Raw genomic sequence first — 18,600 nt, 5'->3', positions numbered from 1 at the left:
ATCCTTCGGTTAGAAAATTTAACTAGGTCTTATTTTAGGGGTAAGGCCTATATTAGAAATGCCTTGAAATGTTATGCTAGGGCTTATTTTTTAGTCGACTTTAATTTTCAAAAAAACTCGATAGTAGGTCCCATCATCCGTTGTGTTCTCACACTATCTACAATATCTACTGTCTCTTAGGATAATTTCGGTCGTGTTATGTTTCGTTTCGCTCTTCATGTAATCGAGAGGTGATGGCTTCGCGGCTCCCTTTGCTCGATTTGTGTCCTTTTCAGTTGCGGGACAATGCCACTCTTTCTTCTTCCAGTCACCTTGTCTATGTCCTCCCAGTCCCGTAAGGGGTTGTTACCACTCCTGTTGTGTAGATCCAACAAAATTTTTTATTTTTTTCTTCGACAATAGAAATTGTTCTTGCACGTTTGCATTTTCTCTTGAGATGCTTTTCTTTGCATTATTCCATTCACGCGTGGATGAAATCGTGCAAAATCAAACACCTAAACATGCCGTGCTTAGATGTTTGATCTGTTCGTCTTTTCATCTTGACCTTCGATGGCCTTTCCTGTCGTGTTTGCTCCCAAGAACTGGTTTCTGATTATCTAATAGATCGTTCCTCAGACAGACTCACGTCTAGACACTCCTCGGTTTTACCCATTGAACATCCATTCTTCTGCCTCCGCGTGTATTACCTTTATCTCCCTCCTCGTGGGGTTGGTTACCCGGAATAGAGGAAGTAGGTGTTCAAGATCATCACGTAAAGATGCGGATAGATTTTTGACGTTCAGAAGGGGCTAAGCTAAATGTGGCATACAACTACACTAAAATTGATTCACATTTCTTGGCAGAGCACCATATCATGCACAAACTGTTACAAATTAGCGGAGATAAATGGGGGGTCTTCTAAACCATAATTATGTGCAATTTAATGCTCATTTAGAAGACGCCTTCAGATTGAAAACATTTCTAGTGCTTCCAAAGACATTTGCAAAAAATCGAATGTATCGAATTTGGTTTTTCCTAAATATTGTAATAAGTATTCATTATTGGCAAATGAACGCGAAACATTGCTAAGACATTTTTTTTATAAATAATTTAAATACGATGGAGAATTTTCGTAACGTGCAAAATGCGAATTTTGTAGAGCGTCTCTGTCGACCCTTGTGATATTTTATATAAGTGCCCAGAGCACAAAGCATAAAAATATTTTCAAGTCAACTAAATTCCCAATGAATAATAACAATCATTTCGTCTGTTTTTCTCGACTGATTGATCACTTGCCGAAATGCCACGAAGGGGCAGCATAAAAGATAAACGTTTGTAACATCCCAACCCACATGCCCCAACAAATTTTGAAACGTCTGAAATTAATTAATTAACGATTGAGACCATGAACTATGAAAAAATTTAATGACTGAAAACTAAATTTTATGTATACGCGAATTCATTTTAATGTATATCGTTTTTAGGTGTAAACGAACTGTGAACTATTTCACGGTCAAGCTTGAAATGTATTCCGTAATTTCGAAATTATACTTTGAAATTTTTTGTGTGTCAAGCTGTTGTTTTTGTGATTCATTAAGGTAGAACCAGCGATTTGTGTATAACGCTTTTGGCAAATACTTAAGGAAAATGCAGAAAACAAGCACAGCAATTGAAATTTATGGGTGCAAAACTTTTTGGCTGCGACGAGAACAGCTTGAAACTTACCGTTGTTTCGTGGATACTCGCACACAGACAGGGTGTTTCGTAAACATACCAACAATCTTCCAAGGAATTTAGAACTCATAAAAACAAATATTTAGATCGAATAAAATTATGTCCGAAATCGCTTAGTTCTCGAGATACAGAATGTCTAATTTTTTATTTTTTAAATGATTTAAAAATGACTTAGGATAAAGACAATAATTTAAGGACGCACTATAGCGAGATAAATGTGCTTATTTTTGAGTAGGCAGAGTATTTGCACCTATACCAGCGGCGTCCGTGCGGCCATCCCACGTTTCTACATGTGTAAATGGCTCGGAATTTAACCGAATTATACTTTGGAAGACGAGTATTATTTTACGATTAGACATATTTCACACGTTTTTGTCTTTATGTCCTCTACTTCTATTAAAAGAAAATTAAGTTAATTTCTCTTAACAAATTTTTAAAAAAGTCGCAGTTGCAAACTTATACTGGTTTTTTGGTAAGCACAGCAATGAGACATTTTTTGTCACCTTGGAGGCGGTTACTCGAGCAAAAAAACACTTTTCTTATTAAAAATTGATAGAATATTAAAAATATATGTTTGTAATCATCAATGGCGTACCATGTTTTTCATTAAAAACATCCCATCGAATGGCCGCACACATGCCACTGGTATAGATGGAAATATTCCGCCTCTTCCGGAATATGCACATTTATCCCGCCATAGCATATCCCTAATTAGATGTACTTATCCTAAACCATTTTTAAAATGCATATTTAAAAAATATAACAAAGCAGGAAGTTAAACACTCCGTATCTTGAAATCAAAGCGATTTCGGAGCTACTTTTATTCGATCTAAACATTTTTTTTTATGAACTCTACATCTCCTAAAAGTTTGTCGCTATGTTTATGAAGCACCCTGTATATGCAACTGAAATCAAACAAACCGATCTAAAAACTATAAATCAATAAGCTCAAAATTGTATTTTCAATATTGCATGTTGTTGTAGCACAACCATTCCCGTATGGTAGTAGGGAGAAATTGAGTCACAGTAGCAAATAGCTGTGTATTGCTTGATAAAATGATTTTCTCTGACAAGATTAAACATGTAAGGGAGTGCATGCCTAACAAATAAAGCAAACATGGGAAGCATTTGTAAATCAGTAGTCCGGGCATATGGTGAAAAGTTAAATAAACTATCGCTATAGATGTGAATTATTGTTAAAACTCATGACGTCTGAAATCGATCGTGTCACGAAAGCAGCGTTAATATTTAGAACACATAATACACATAGGGAAATTTATTGCCCCAAACATAACTAAAGAGAACATTTTCGCTACATAGTAACGCAATATATTAACAGCTAAACGGCCCACATTAAGAAACATTATTTCTAACTATCAACAACAACATTAATTACTAAAATATGAAAAATCTCTATTAAAATAACTACAAATCATTGCAATTAATCATAAATTTCCAAACTGATGTGAGGGACGATCTTTTGTTGTTGTTGTTGTTTTTATCTGGCACCTGTTCCTATGCAGCCGTTGAATTGAATATCTGTACCTCGGCGTTGCACTAACACAAAAATTGGACCAGATAATGTTTTAATTTAAACACAAATAGGTCAATAAAAACGAGGAAATAGGGCAAAACCTTGGAATAACCAGGCCAAGTAAATAGGTGCTAAACCCACCGAAGTGATGCCTATTGTAATTCAGATCATCAATCTCGATGTTGATTACTGATTTTTAGATTAAGTTTCTTCTACGCATCAGAGTGAGCAAAGTTATTATTCGGCGAATTATGTCGATCAAACTGCAGATTTGTATCTGTGCTGGTTTGTACCGGTTTCGAATAATACAATACTAGTCTTTATCTGTCTATTTGGAGGGCTTCAAACACTCATCTCCACATATTGTTTTTTAATTTATTTTATGGCATTGATATGGGCGTGTTTTTTCAATATTTAATGGACACCCACAAAGAAAACACTTACTAAAAATCAATATTTTTGAAAAACGATGACATATCGGCACACAAGACAAATAATAAATTTTTTGAGAAATATACGTTTTTTACTTATAATTTTTCTGAGTGTTTATACATGTCGGGAATTCTGCGAACTTAAATGTTCTCAATAACTCAAGAAATTGTGAAATACATGTGACTAAAAATGCATTTGCGACAACATACTTAAGTGAAAAATCATCTTTGTGCTTGGTAGGTTTATAAGTGGCAGCTTTGACAGGTTATATGATATGAAAATTATTGCGAAACCATCAAGAAAAAACAACAAATATTATTGGTCCTGGTGAATAATCACTTTTCAACGTAATTTATTCGATGATCATATAATAGAAGCTGTTATTCACTATCTCGAGAGAGTAATACTGATTATATACCCGTAATGGAAAGAAACAAAGTAAACAAAAGAAATTCCTTCCATGTATTTAACCAATTGTATCAGAAATTCCAGATCAAAAAGGTGACAGAGAGGCCACCCGGACTGGCCTTCATTTGAAGACATTATTTGCCCATTTCTGTAAAAACGAAGTTATCTTCGCGGGTTATACATGACACTTTTTCTACGGCTATAACTAGTAAGAAATAAAAGGGAACCGTAAAACTTTGGGCTTGTTTCGCTAAAACTGTCTTTAACTTTTAGCTAAATATCTATATGTACTAACTAAATTCCCATATTAAAATTCGCACTGGGAAATCCATAGCTTGTAAATCTCACTATTTACTACAGTTTTCTTTACTCTGCGTTAACCAGTTGAGCCCAATTTACATGCAACACGTCAAATCTAATATTTATTCAACCAAATACCAGTGTTTTGCTATAAAACACAAATCGCTTTATACATGTTTTTCTCTTACCACTTACGTAGTTGACTCCTTTTATGGGAGGAAATATTCGTTTATTTAGTTGATTGTCAAAGATTTATGTTTTCTCCTTTTTTGTTCTGTAAAAGTCGGAATTTTAATGGAGCATTGTGACCGATGACGTTTTAATCTAGATTCAGATAATTGGTAAAAGGCGTTTTCTAATTATTGCTAATAGTTACAGTGCTTTGATGGCATTTCCATTATTTCTTGTTTAATAATATTATTGAGAAAGAATTTCATTGTGATCAAACTCGATTGTTCGGTGGATTTCAATGGACATTTTACTGTGATAAACTTGTTGGGTGATCCTTTCAAGATGAATTTTCTGTACGTAATAAGAGTCAAAGTAGGAATACGAAAGGAATCATGGTGGTTAAAAATATTTATAGTTTGGTGTTGAACGATTTTGTGGGAGAGGGAGGAGAGTGTTAGAAGAATTTTTCATCATCATAGAGAACAATAAAACTCCGATTCTTTTTTTAATAAAACATTTTTCGTGCGGCATATACAGAATTTTTTTTTTTTGTTCTTAATTAAGGATTTTGCAGACAGGACAAAATAATTAAAAAGCTATTTCAGGTTACAAAAAGGATAAATTTGTAATTTTACCTTCTGATTTCGTTAAGTACGTGACCTACGTCAGTTATGTAAGTCATTAATTCCTCATTTCCTTAATTGAATAGCGAAACTGAAAACATATTTAATAGCCTCTGAAAGATAAAAAATTAAACAAACAGTAGATGCTGCTAGAAATATGAAGTATCGATCACAACTAAGCTAATAAACTGCTCGACAAACGATAGCAGTCGATTGTAATAATGGAAGTATCAACAGAGCGTATTATTATGCATAGCGTTAGCACAAAATATGCGCTCGCTTAATTTATGTGCCAAATAAAAACTAAACGTAAATACATTAATTATTACAATTTATCAGCCTTTTTTTCCTGCACTTTGTTATTTCGTTTAACGTAATTCATCGTGAGAGGTATTCCCGAAAATCTAATGGAAAACCACAAATCAAGCGAACCAGAATAAAGCAAACAGAAAAGATAGTGATACAAAGTTCATTTCTTGCCAAAAAAAAATTAATGATTAGCAGTAAACCCAAGGAAAATCGTTTTGATTTGTTTTATAGTTGGTGCTTATTTTTGTACCAAGGAAAAAATCATTAGTTGGGTTTCAATAATCGGAATATTTGCCTCAACACAAAGTGAATTTTATGCTTTAAAGGTGTTTATTTGTTTTCATTTTAGGCGAATATAGCTTTATTATTTCATACTTTTTTTCAGGTAAGAAGCTATGAACTTCTCAGAGTCGAACCTTTCAAACAAATGAGTAAGTAACTACCCATACATCCATAAGCATCTTGCATTTTTTTAATATTTTAAATAATCGATTAAAAAAAAACCTGTTCCAACTCTGAATAGATTGAACAGAAATAATTTTCCTGTATCAAGGTTTCCAAATGTTGCCTAAAAGCACTGAATTTTACGACTTTCACTAGTAACTATGGAACAGTCATCTTAACGAGAATCAACATCTGGTGTCTCCTAGAAACTTGCGGCCGAATTTCCGTCAACGAGATAGCGTCGAATAATTGTTTCGCGTGTCTGAGAACTTCTGAGGCTGTCAAACCGACAGTCACTAGAGTCCTGGGTGGCAATTCTGGACACCACTCCTGTGACAAAAACCCTGAGAAGAGAGATAGTTTTCTCAAAGCTATCGTTAAACTTTATGCTGAACTCACACATTTCCTCCTGAAATTATGAAAGAAAATATAATATAAACAAAAATCGAAACATATGGGTTTTCCCGGATAATTCCGGAAGTAATCGGAATTTTCCAATACCAAATCAAATCCGAAACAAATATTAAATTGATCATATTTGCCTAAACTTAATTTAATAAGTACTATATCTCTTGTAGTTTAAAAGATACAATTCCTCAAATTTGTATCACCTTGTATTGCGTTATCCGATCATCCATTTAGAATGACTTAAACACAGAAATAATTCTTATTATTGAAAAAGTTAGAAAATATTAGGTGTACAACGTTGCTGCCGTCGGTTTTTCCGAACTCCGAGGCTTTATTGTAAAAAGCGGATTATATATTTATAATTCAAAGTACTGTCCATGTCTGGCCACTACTGTCTCCCATCCTGCCAACAGTTTATGAATCCGGCATTAAAAAAAAAATGGTAATCTTTTGAAACGATCCACGAATCTATCCCATTTTTTGCTTCTTCATACCACTGAAAGTGCTGGTCAACCAGGCCAATGACAATTGATCGAAGTAAGTGATAGTCAGAGGGAGCAAAGTCTAGAGAATACGGCGGGTAAGGCAAGACCTCCTATTTCAACGTTTCCAAGGATATCTTGACCAGTTTCGCAACGTAATGTCAGACATTGTAATGCTACAAAACACTTTATCGTGTTTCTCTATGTATCACATCCGTTTGTTTTTTAATGATTTTCTTACACGCATTAATTGTGTTTAATAACAATTCATAATACACTGAGCCGAACTGGTCCCATCAAATACAAAACATCACCCTAGAGACTTGAAATTTCGATTTGGCCTCCCACATGAAAGCACGATCAGGATATCTCTACGATTTTCTGCGCTTGGAATTATCATAATGAACCCATTTTTCACTCATTTCTTTATCTTTCAAGCAACTGTTCAGAATCAAACAAACGCCGTACAACATCTCTCGATTTCAACTCGTACGGCCCCTGATTTCCTTGTTTCCGAATTACTCCAATTTCTTTGAGATGCTTTGAAATTGCTCATTGAGTCACTCCCAATGATCGTGCCAGTTCTTCTTGACGTAGACACAAGTCTTCATGAAGTAATGTCTCCAATTGTGAATCTTCGATAACATTCTCTCTTCCACCATTATTCCGATTTTCCATATAAAAATCACCGTTCTTAAAGCATTGAAACCACTCGTGACATCTTCTTTTACTAATAGCGGCCTCGCCATAAGCATTTGAGAGCATTTAATAAACCTCGATTGCAGATTTCTTCATATTGAAACACAAAATTAACATATCACGCGAATCACGAGTATTTGGCTCATAAAGTAACATTATCAATTGAATATAACTATGATGCAAACAGAAATCGATTAATGCTTTTATGGTGTTATGTTGTGGGATGCCCAAGTTTATTGCACGACATCTATAATCTATTTATTTCGACCACTACTTACCACTAAAACCTTCTATAGGAAAACGGCGGAACCAAAGTTGTTCACCTGTTTATATAGTGATCGAATCGTACCAGAATATCTGAAGGAACTTTTGTTACGATTTTTTTTTTAGAAGTTTTACTTTTGTTTCTAACGATAATTGATCCATTCGTAACAGTCGATGAACCTTCTTCTTGATTAAACTATTTTGTCTTCATTGTATACCACAAGGGATATGGATTCTGGAAAATAATAACGTTAATTCGCAAACTTCTCGAGCGGTTTGTTTGCCCTGTCATAAATCACTATGACATGCAACGCGCCCCCGTCACTCACCATCCAACCGATTTTATCATTTCCAACGCTTCGGACAGAGTCGTCTCATTTGCGTTCCTCGTAAGAATATGCTTAGCAATGATAAAAAAAATGCGGGAGTAATGTAAATACCAGCGAATTTTAATCATTCCAACCTCCCCCCCTCCAAAAAAAAATATATCTAAAATTGACGCAATTTATAGGCGATACACGTGTTAAAGTTCCTTAAATAAAAAAGATGACGAAAATACTAATGAAATTTCCAAAAATGGACTATATTACAATTTTCACTTATTTGTAACAAAACGGCCAAAATACTAATCGTAAGTTTACAGTGACAGGTGTTTTGCGATTTAAAGTCACTATACAAATTGCATCATGAGGATTGAAGAAAATAATGAGGGAGAGAGAGACGGGGAGAGAGGAAGAGAGAGGAAGAGAGAGGGAGAGAGGGGGAGAGAGATGGAGAGAGAGGAAGAGAGAAGGAGAGAGAGGAAGAGAGAGGAAGTAAGAGGAAGAGAGAGGAAGAGAGAGGGAGGAGAGGTGGAGAGTGACGGAGAGAGAGGGGGAGAGGAGGAGAGATGGAGGGAGAGGAAGAGAGAGTATTTGGCTCGACTCTTAATCACTAAAATTGAGAACTTTAATGCAGTGGCGCACTCTTATCAGAAACTACCATGAGCTAGCCTTGAGCTTAAGGTTTCAACGTGCAACCTTCGGATGACTACTATAGCGCTGACTTAATTGGGTTATTGCAGGCATTGCAGATGTCCGTAATAACCAAATTTCAAAAAACTGCTATGAAAAAGTAACGTAATTTCCTGCCATAAAGGACCTTTATGGCCGGGAGCCTTCTACGCTACGTACCGATGTATATAGGCGTAGCTTAAAAATTAGAAGTACGAGTAAATTTACAAACAAAACTAAACGAAATTGTTAACAACGTGAATCCATACAACGTACAGATTGGTCAATACCAGTGAAAACAGGAACACACATGTGGTGAGAAAACTAGGGCCACATAGGATATATATTCCACTTTTTACAAAAGCAAAAGGGCACTTCGAACGTAAAGGACGGGCACGTAAACCCCAAAATAAAGCAAAGAGAAATTAATATCTTGCAATAGAACACTCTGAAAACGAGGAATTTCGCACAAAAAAAAAACCTGAAGGGTGCATAAATCTCTATTAGAGACTCAAAGAAAGAAAGGAACGCTTTTCAAGGGTACTACTGAGTTTTAATAAAAATTCAAAACTCAGGAAAAAAAATTAAATAAAGGAATCTGGAGCATATATGAGCACGTAAATCGCAGAACATCGGTAAAAACGAAGTCGCAGACATTTGGTGAAAAAATTACGAACATGTAAAAAACAATCTTTACTTTCAAATTACGCGAATAGTTAATCATATAAAAATAGCTAATTCACAAAATCTCAACTGTTTTATTGATCATTGTATTACCAATTCATTAGATGACAATGGAGATCACAAAAATATATTAGGTCTTCCTTGTTGCATAATCCCCATTTCTCCTTACGGCGGAAAGCGCAATCGATCATCATGGATCACACAGGAATGGTATGAAATGAAGTGTTAAATATTATTACGTAAAATATTTTTAAAGCGAGGTCAAAACCGATGATAAATATACATCTATAATATATTGAATCGATCGAAAGATCAAGCTTGGTTACTCTAAGATTTGAAAATTGTAATTAATTATTCACGATAAATCTTAAATATTACATCTAAGTATCATTACGTTGTATTCTTCTGGTTAATTGTCAATCATAATGTATGAATTATCGTTATAATTCGAGTGTGAAGTATTGTCCCATTGTAGGTATTGTACACATATAAATAACGTTGGCAATAACATCGTTTGCACGAGGGTGCTTTCAAAATGCATTGTGTGCAGATGAGTCTCATTCAATTACATCTTGTACAACGCTCTTCCTATTGATGATAATCAACAATTTTGTAGCAAATTGCTGTTTTGTGCAGGTAATAAATTATATTCGTATAGTTCACGCGAGGAGGCAGAAAGTGAAATTGAATAACATTCAAACGTGGTATCAGCTAGTCGAAGAGAAACTTCTAACACTTTAGTATTATTTGCACTATTTAAAAAATAAGTATCTTTTGTTCTTGCCAAATTAATATGGAAATTAGTAGAAGACAATTGTATACAGGGTGTTTCTGTAAAGATGAAAAAAATTGAACGGGTGAATCTTGAGGAAACTTCAAGACGAAAAGTTCATATAACGGCATGTCCAAAAGTGCTTTGGCTTCCATCTACTGGGTGTTAAAAAAACACTTTTTTTCGTTTTTTTTTATTACTTGTTTATTTTTTACCGAAAATAGCTGAAAATTTGTGCATATCATTCGCCGACTATTTCTTATAAACAAAAATATTCGGACTTTCATTTCACATAAAGAGTGATGCGAATTGATGAGTCTTGAGCTTTCATTTATCGCATTTTTTTTCTCTTAACATTTTGAATCTTTTAGGTGATTTCTCAAATCTGCGTTGCGTATTCTCGCTTTTCAGTCTCTTGCAAAATTTCGCTTAAATCAATGGTTTAGATACTATTTGCAATAATAGTCAAAGGTGTTCACATTGATCGATTTAAATCATTAAGTAACACTTCGTGAAATTGGCCGTGATTTTTTGCTGCATTTATTTGCTCTCAGGCTTGACAACTATTGGCTATTAGTTGCCTGAAACTGCCAAAAAAAACAATGCTCTCTGACAGTGTTTGTAGAAACACAAAAGTGTTTTTTAACACCCTGTAGGTGGAAGTCCAAACATTTTTGGATATGTCTATGAAATTTTCCTTTTAAATTTGGCTGAAGATTCATCCATTAATTTTTTTTACCATCTATTCAAAAACAGTCTGTATATACAAGGTGTACATAAAAAATCGAATACATACGTTTTTTGATTCTGGAATTTAAATAATAACAAATGCTAGGACACGTTAGCTTTAGAATTCCACGTGGTTTAGTTGTATAATAATTAGCAGTGACGTCATCCTTGTTGCAAACATGACGACAGTGTTAATTTGTTTTAATGGTAATCCATGTTCTTATTATTTTATGGGAAAGAGCAAATTTTTTTACGTACAAGATATATAATTTTTACTAAGTTACATAACAAATTTTTCGATACATTTTTAGGAATATAATTTTCTTTGTGGTAACGGTAAAATAAATTTTAACGAAACTTAGTATTTAATAAGTAGGAACAATAAGCATTTACTGTTTGTGACTTAAATGTTCAAATTGAAACCCTTCTTGCCCCTATGAACATTCCAAATAGTAGATAAATTCATGCTGTACCATAATTATTGTTTCTTAATAATTATTAGCGCATTCTCTTCTAATTATAGTTTTTAAGTCGTTTTTAAGTCATTTGTTTCAAATCTAGTTTTGTATGCTACATTTTTAAAAGGGCTTAACGAAAAATAGTTTAAAAGATTAAGATCTGGAGACCTTGGTGGCCATTCAATAAATCTACGCTTTTCAACCTATCAGGAAATGCTACACCATAAAGGTATTGCCTAACCTAAATTGCATAATGCGGTGGTGCATAATATGCAGGAACCATAAATTTTCGTCGTGTGTCATTGGGTTATTAGGGCTGGGAAATAAAGTTCTTAAAGTGGGGATTACGTGTTGTTGTAAAAATTCAAGGTACCTTGGATCGTTCAAAGTTTCTTCAAAAGAGTAGAGCCCAATGATCTGATTTTTGACAATCCCTGCTCAAATTCCTGCACAGACATGAATTTTTTCAGCATATTTGCGTGTGGTATTCTCTCATACACCTGGGAATTTCCTTTACTCAATAGCGGCAGTTTTGTGTATTAACTTTCCCTGTTAATGTGAATTTTAATTCATCTGAAAATATAATATTTCCAATTCGGCGAGGGTAATTATGGGACATATCCATTAGGGTTGGACAGAGTGGCATTCTTCGGTCTGGACCATCTCCATTTAATTCTTGTGCAAAATGTATTTTATAGGAAATTACTTTTCAGATTTTAAAACCTTATATACAGACGAAGTACGAAAATTGTAATCGCGACCAAGTTGCTGAAAAGTGCTATGTAGATTTTCTTTTACAGTTGATAAAATATTTAATTTTTTATCCTTACCGATCGTAGAACGTCCACTCTTCGGCTTATCCTCCAAAAAACCAGTATCTCGAAACTTTCTTTCAATTTTGTTGACTATTGATTGGTTTATTGATCTATCCGGACATTTGTTGTTAAATAGAATACACATTTCCTCTTGTGTTCGCGCTCTGTCGCCACAGCCAATCATCAGAAAAATTCCAATTTTTTGTATTGTGGATAAATGCATTGTAATGCAACCTTTATATGAAATTAAACGTTCACAAAGTCAAACCAAAACTAACAAACACGAAAATATTTTGTATTAAATGAATAAATATACTGTTTCTATGACAATATATATATAAACCTACCAAATAAATCAACAAAAGACTAAGCCAATCCGTTTAGTGGATGTCTAGCTTTCATCGTTAGATACGGTAAAGAAAAATATATTTTTGAGAATTTATCCTTTAACCTCCATCAAATATTTTCCAATTTTTTTTTGGTCAAAAAGCCTCTTATTGCAGTTTTACCTACAGCCCTTCTAACTTATTCTCATAAAATCACAAATCTCCGCCTAAAAGTGGAAAATGGTGGATATCGCTTACTTCATGTTCGTAAAACTATCTAAAAGAAAGTTGAACCAGGAAGTTTTCAGAGTTTATTCGTAAACTTTTGTCTGATCTCTCGAAAGACCCATATAAAAGCAGATTCACAGTTTCGAGCCAAAGTCTATAGTATCTAACAGATACTTACCATTGAAAATTCAGTCAGCAGCGGAACTTTGATCCGGTCAAATCATATGCCTATCAGTACATTAGCTATCTCCTTCTCAGCGTATTCTTTTGGAATACTGAAACGATTTAACACAGACTTAACAAATATCGACATAGCAACGAAAGTAACTGCATCACGAGTCATGTAGTCAACGATTGACATACCGAAGGGGTAGATGGAAGAGATGGATTGATCGACCTGTATAACCTTCACGCCAATAAAGTCACTGAAAGAATGCTTTCATAATAAAAATCATTCGCTACACAAAACCATATATGTCTTAAATAAAAACTGTACTTTACCCAATCTAAGCAAAATAGAACACGTAAATTTGGAAAATAGGTGAATGTAAAGGAAATAGATTGAAAGGTGAAACAGCTGCATGGAGGGCACTGTAAGATCGTGAACCAAAACCAAATAGATAAATCAATGACGTAGTAAGTTCTCCGAAATGGGTAGCTCGATCCTAAAACATATATTTTGTGCTTGCAATTCAATTATAGTAACTAATAACTATAAAACATACATGCTAAAGGATTCTCATTCCAAAAACGATAAACGTAGGAAATGCCGTTTATTACTAAAAACCGTTGAGCACATTATGTCTGGTTGCAAATTTTTAACAAGTGGCACCTATGTTAACAGGCATAATTCAATAGCAAAACTTAAGCATCAAGCCATAGAACTTAAACCACTATGACCTTCATTCCGACAATCGACCATATTATTCCTATCTTAGACTCGGTATTAAACCACAAACGAATAAACTGTTTTATGACGTTTATGAAGAATTCATATAGACAAAACAACCAGTAATAACACACCCAACACTCCTTTCCATGATAAAACATCGAGAACCATTCAATTCACATTTTTTTTACGTTTGGGTTGTGACGGGCTATGACATCCTCATTGTTAAGGGATTCCTTTGATAAATGAAACCACGAAAACGCCAATTTGGTTTACATAAAATGGACTGTATTTCACTTGTACCCATATCAAATAATGAAAGAGTTTTGGTCTAAGTAGGAAGAGGGAGAATGCTTAATTGGGCTGGTTACACACTATGATTTCGATCACATCCCGACACCGCCGCAGCTTCCACACGAAGAAAAGAAAAAAGAGAGGAAAAATTACTTCGATTATCTCTTAAGTACTAAACCCGAGGAATTCCAACCAGGGGCGCACCACCACCAAGAACCCTTACGGGCTATGGCTACGCCGGATCCCATAAATCGCGGTCATCTGGGGAATATCTATACTAGTCGCTTTTCTGGGAATATTGCAGACCCAACAAATTGCCCATCATGGCAATAATTCCGATCGAGAAAGCTTCCTTTGACTAGTAGCATATTCCCCAGCCAAAACGTACCCTTAGTTTTGGCTTGATGGGCCATGTGGTCTGGCATTAAGATGGTATTCTCAGCAGAAGTATCGCCGTACATGGGCGTAACTTAAGGGATAAAATACAAATACATAACAAAAACCAAAATTAACAACAACAAACAAAAAACCAATAACTTAAAGGCCCCAACACTCATAGAACCGCGTTACCGGACTAGTATGAATAAACGAGAATATAGGCCAGGCTATAAACTATGGTTATCTGATTTCTTAATAGATTTGAATATGCGTTTATTGGTGGTATAATTACCAGCGCCATCCCCAATATTTTCGATGCAATACGACCGAAATGGCTTCGAATTCCGTGTTCCATCTCATAAATAATCATGATGATAATTATTATTATCATGTGTGATGGTAGCAGGTTCCAGATCTTTCAGATTAGTCAGAAAATTTTTCTAAATGAGCCCAGTTGTCAAGATCACTGGAGCTATGCGCATACTCCCCATTTCTCATTATTATCTGGTCTATTCCTGCAAATCGATGTATTTATAGAGTTTCTCATTATATTTTGTCACAAGTTTATTGTTGTTTGGGACGGCTACGTCGATCAGGGTGACATGTCTAAGTGTCTTATTTACAACTATTATGTCTGGCCTATTGTGAATTACTGCGCGGTCTGTCAGAGCTATACAGTCCAGGTACAGCCTGTGGCTTTAGCTCTCCAAATAGAGTCCGATGCTTACTCATAGTAGGGGACCTTGCTCGTCTGAAGTAGCCGCAACTTATCAACCAGATCCTGATGCGATATCTTGGCTGTGGAGTCCTGTCGTTCCTTAGACTCCGTCCCCCGTAACCGCCTGACAGCCTCCAGTGAAATGCAGAATAGTTTCAAATGCATTACATCCATATCTCCATCCATCGTTCGTCACCGTGGTGTCCTGAATGACATGCTTCAGATAATTCGGGGTTGGCATAACCTGGTCTTGTATTTCCATCAACTGTCTCTCCGTTTCAGAGAAGAGTTATCCCGAGGTTAGCCAATTTTTCAACGCTTTGGTGTTCAGCTGTTCCTTTCTAACCTCTTTTGAGTGTCTTCCATGCAAGGGCGTTCCTTTCCAGATTTGCCGTTTGTCGGCGCTCTCCGGATATCTGAGTCGAGTGTTCGATTTCCCCAACATAAATGTTGTTTCGTCATCCACCTGGCACAGACTTCGACAAAACACAGATGTCTCAGATTGTTCATGGAAAAATCGTCTCAAATTAATTATTTGTTGGTAGAAAAGTTTTTTAAGATCTTGTTAGTGTCCTTCTTTCCATTGATCCAAATATAGTAATCCTCTCAATTGCACTTTTCGGATAGTATTTCCGTGCTCTCGTCATAGTGGTTCTCACTATACGTTCCAAGTTGTTGGTATCAGTAACTGACCACTTCACTATTGTAATCGAGTAAGCACTGAATAGGCATTTTTATATGTGTTATATTATTATTATTATTATAGCCTTTACTCGTTTTTTGGCACTGTTTACAATGGATGCACGTGTCATAAAAAGTAAAAGCATCTTCAAAAGACTAGAAATAATAAAAAAAAAACATTCCACTAATATAACCACAACCAGCAATTCCAACTTCGCATATAAAATATTAGTAAAATATTAGGAATCAGAGCGGCTTTTGGCATTAAGCTATGTTTACTTTTTCTTGAATATTTGTAGGGAAGCTTTTTCTGCTTGCAGGCAATTTATTAAACAATTTAACACCAATGTGAGGTTGTGACTTTCCAAACCTGCCTGTCTTATGATGAGAAGTACTAAGCAAACTCCCAGCTCGAGTACTACAATTATAAGTTACGTTCTTTGAAGAAAGTGCTCCTTTCTGTAAAAAAAATTTTTTAAGCATATCAATACCAGGAACGGTCGAGATATTACTGGACACGAATGCTGACAGAGACGAATTTACATCTTCTCATCAAAATAAATAATTTTGGCAATAAGAGCTGTGCAACAGTGGAGACTTCACGCAATATAAAGTTACACGAGCTCGGACATGTGTCTATATCCAAGAACCATGCGAGCAATGTCAAATCGTGGCCAATGAATTTGATTGGCCCGATTGACACTTTTCTCTCATAGGTGCATGTAAAGATCTTATCGCATGTATTGCTTACAGTAAGATCGGTAGAGAACGAAAAGTCCCCTGTAATTTCGATAAAATTGAAGAAAATATTTTTCGTAAAAATGCTGGAACACAATAAGTATTGGTTTTAAGAGACATATATACAGGGTTACCCATGAAGTCGACAAATGTTCTTTGTATTTTTTTTACGTTTTTGAGGTGTAGTAGAAATTCTAAATATATTTCATGTAACATACCCGTGTCTGATTTCAACAGTTTTTGAAAAAAATTACAAAAAATAGAAATAACAATAAAACTAGTAATACAAAAAATAACATTATAAACTGCTGTAATCTAATGTTCCATATTAAACGTTCGAAATGTGCCCCGTTGACTTCCTGACGGTGAAAAAGCGTCAATTCAAATTTCTCAAAACTGTTTCTTATCATATGAGGAGATATTTGTTTATTGAAAAATTTTATTTTTTAACTCGTCTATATTGTTGTATAAATATGTCCAGAACTTCTCGACGAAATCCAAAACGTCATAATGTATATGAAGTTCCATAAGAAAAAAATAAAAAATTTACTAGGTGCGTAGTACATATAAGTGTTTTTTGCGTTAAAAAATGCGCAATTAAAAACAAAATTCGACGTGTTCCAGAATTTTCGTGAAAAATATTTCCCTCAATTTTTAACGAAGTATGCACGACTTTTTGTCTCTTATGTATATTTAACTTCATCACTTCCCCAGATCGCGTGCGGAAACCACTTTTTAAAAATTATTCACTCGATAAATAAATCTCTTCCTTTTATTTGCAAAGATGATTGCATTTGTAAATTTAAAAGCTCAATAAAAGTAGCACTTCAAATGAAATTACGTGAAATCCGGTCGTTAACAAATTAATTTCTCTCGTTGCTTCCGATTTAAGAGAATTTTAATTGGCTTCTTGAGCCGGAAAGAGATTGTTCCAACATAAAACATCGAAATGTGCAATTTTGCAATTGAACGAACTAGAAATATTCTTTAAGAATGCGACTGAAATGGGGCAGAACGTTGGGATAGCAGCTGTTTTATTGATTTCAAGGAAAATAATTAATAACTTTTATGTTAAATTATCTCACTCCACCCACAGAAAAATTTATTGTGCGAATATTATTGCATAAGAACAATAATTCATAACCAGTTCTTCTGCGACCTTCAGGACCTATGTGTGTATTTTTGACAAAAAAAAACGTGCCTCGTGTATAAATTACGAAGACTTGAAATAAACATGTGATGTTTTGATTATACATGCAATTTATGGACATTTAATCTGTATTCTATGCAAATTCAAATTGCCATCTCGGTTTTCGAATTGTCATAGAATAATTTTCAAATAATAAAAAAAATATTTGTGTTAATTGCAGGTAATTTTGCTTATATGTGAACGATTTTTACTTTTGACATGTTATATTTAGTTGTCGTTGATAAAGTAATGACTTGTTTTATTTTCAGAATATATATTTTTTTAAACTACCACCGTTGCTACTTTGTTAGATAAGAAAAATTGCTGATGTCTACTAGTCGAAAAAATACTTAAAAATTGAAAAAAAATTGTTTGGTTTTGTTGCCCAATTGGCGTCATTAAACGCTTAGTTTCCATCGGCAATAATTGCGACATAGGGACATTGTTTTCAATTATTGCCTTTATTATTGATTGGAATATTATCAAATGCTTCGTACAAAAAAATGTCAATAATACTGATTAATACTTTAGAGATAAAGGCACCGGAAAGTGAATAGCCAAAGCAATTAATTTCTGAGATTCTAGGTATCTTACGGTTCACATAATTAGCTTGATTAAATAGCACATTCGAGAGAAAAACCCTGGTGTCTACAAGGGAAAACCATCCTTTAGATTATTACATACCTGGAACGTTGTCTAATAAACCAAACAAATAAACAAATACATAATCTTTTCATGAATTATTACACATAAAGCGACGTGTGTCTCAACAACATAAATTTCTCAAGTCAAAAAAACAACGTACATAACGATCGTTGGTTCTTTGATGTGTCCCCTGAATTTTTTAACAGTGCGATCTTTACGAAGCGATAAAAGTTAAATAATCTAGAACTAAAAATTATGTAGAAATTTATGTAGTGAA

General features: G+C 34.5%; 1 protein-coding gene across 15 annotated transcripts in view; it reads left to right on the top strand.

Annotated features, from left to right (window-relative positions):
* Positions 1-18,600, top strand: part of dnc (phosphodiesterase dunce) — a 293,397-nt gene that overhangs the window by 259,440 nt on the left and 15,357 nt on the right. The gene's annotated exons all lie outside the window — the stretch shown is intronic.

The sequence above is a fragment of the Euwallacea fornicatus genome, chromosome 14 (assembly GCF_040115645.1).
Source record: "Euwallacea fornicatus isolate EFF26 chromosome 14, ASM4011564v1, whole genome shotgun sequence".
Taxonomy (NCBI): domain Eukaryota; kingdom Metazoa; phylum Arthropoda; class Insecta; order Coleoptera; family Curculionidae; genus Euwallacea; species Euwallacea fornicatus.
The sequence above is the reverse complement of the archived record's forward strand: the minus strand, read 5'-3'. Positions and strand labels throughout refer to the sequence as shown.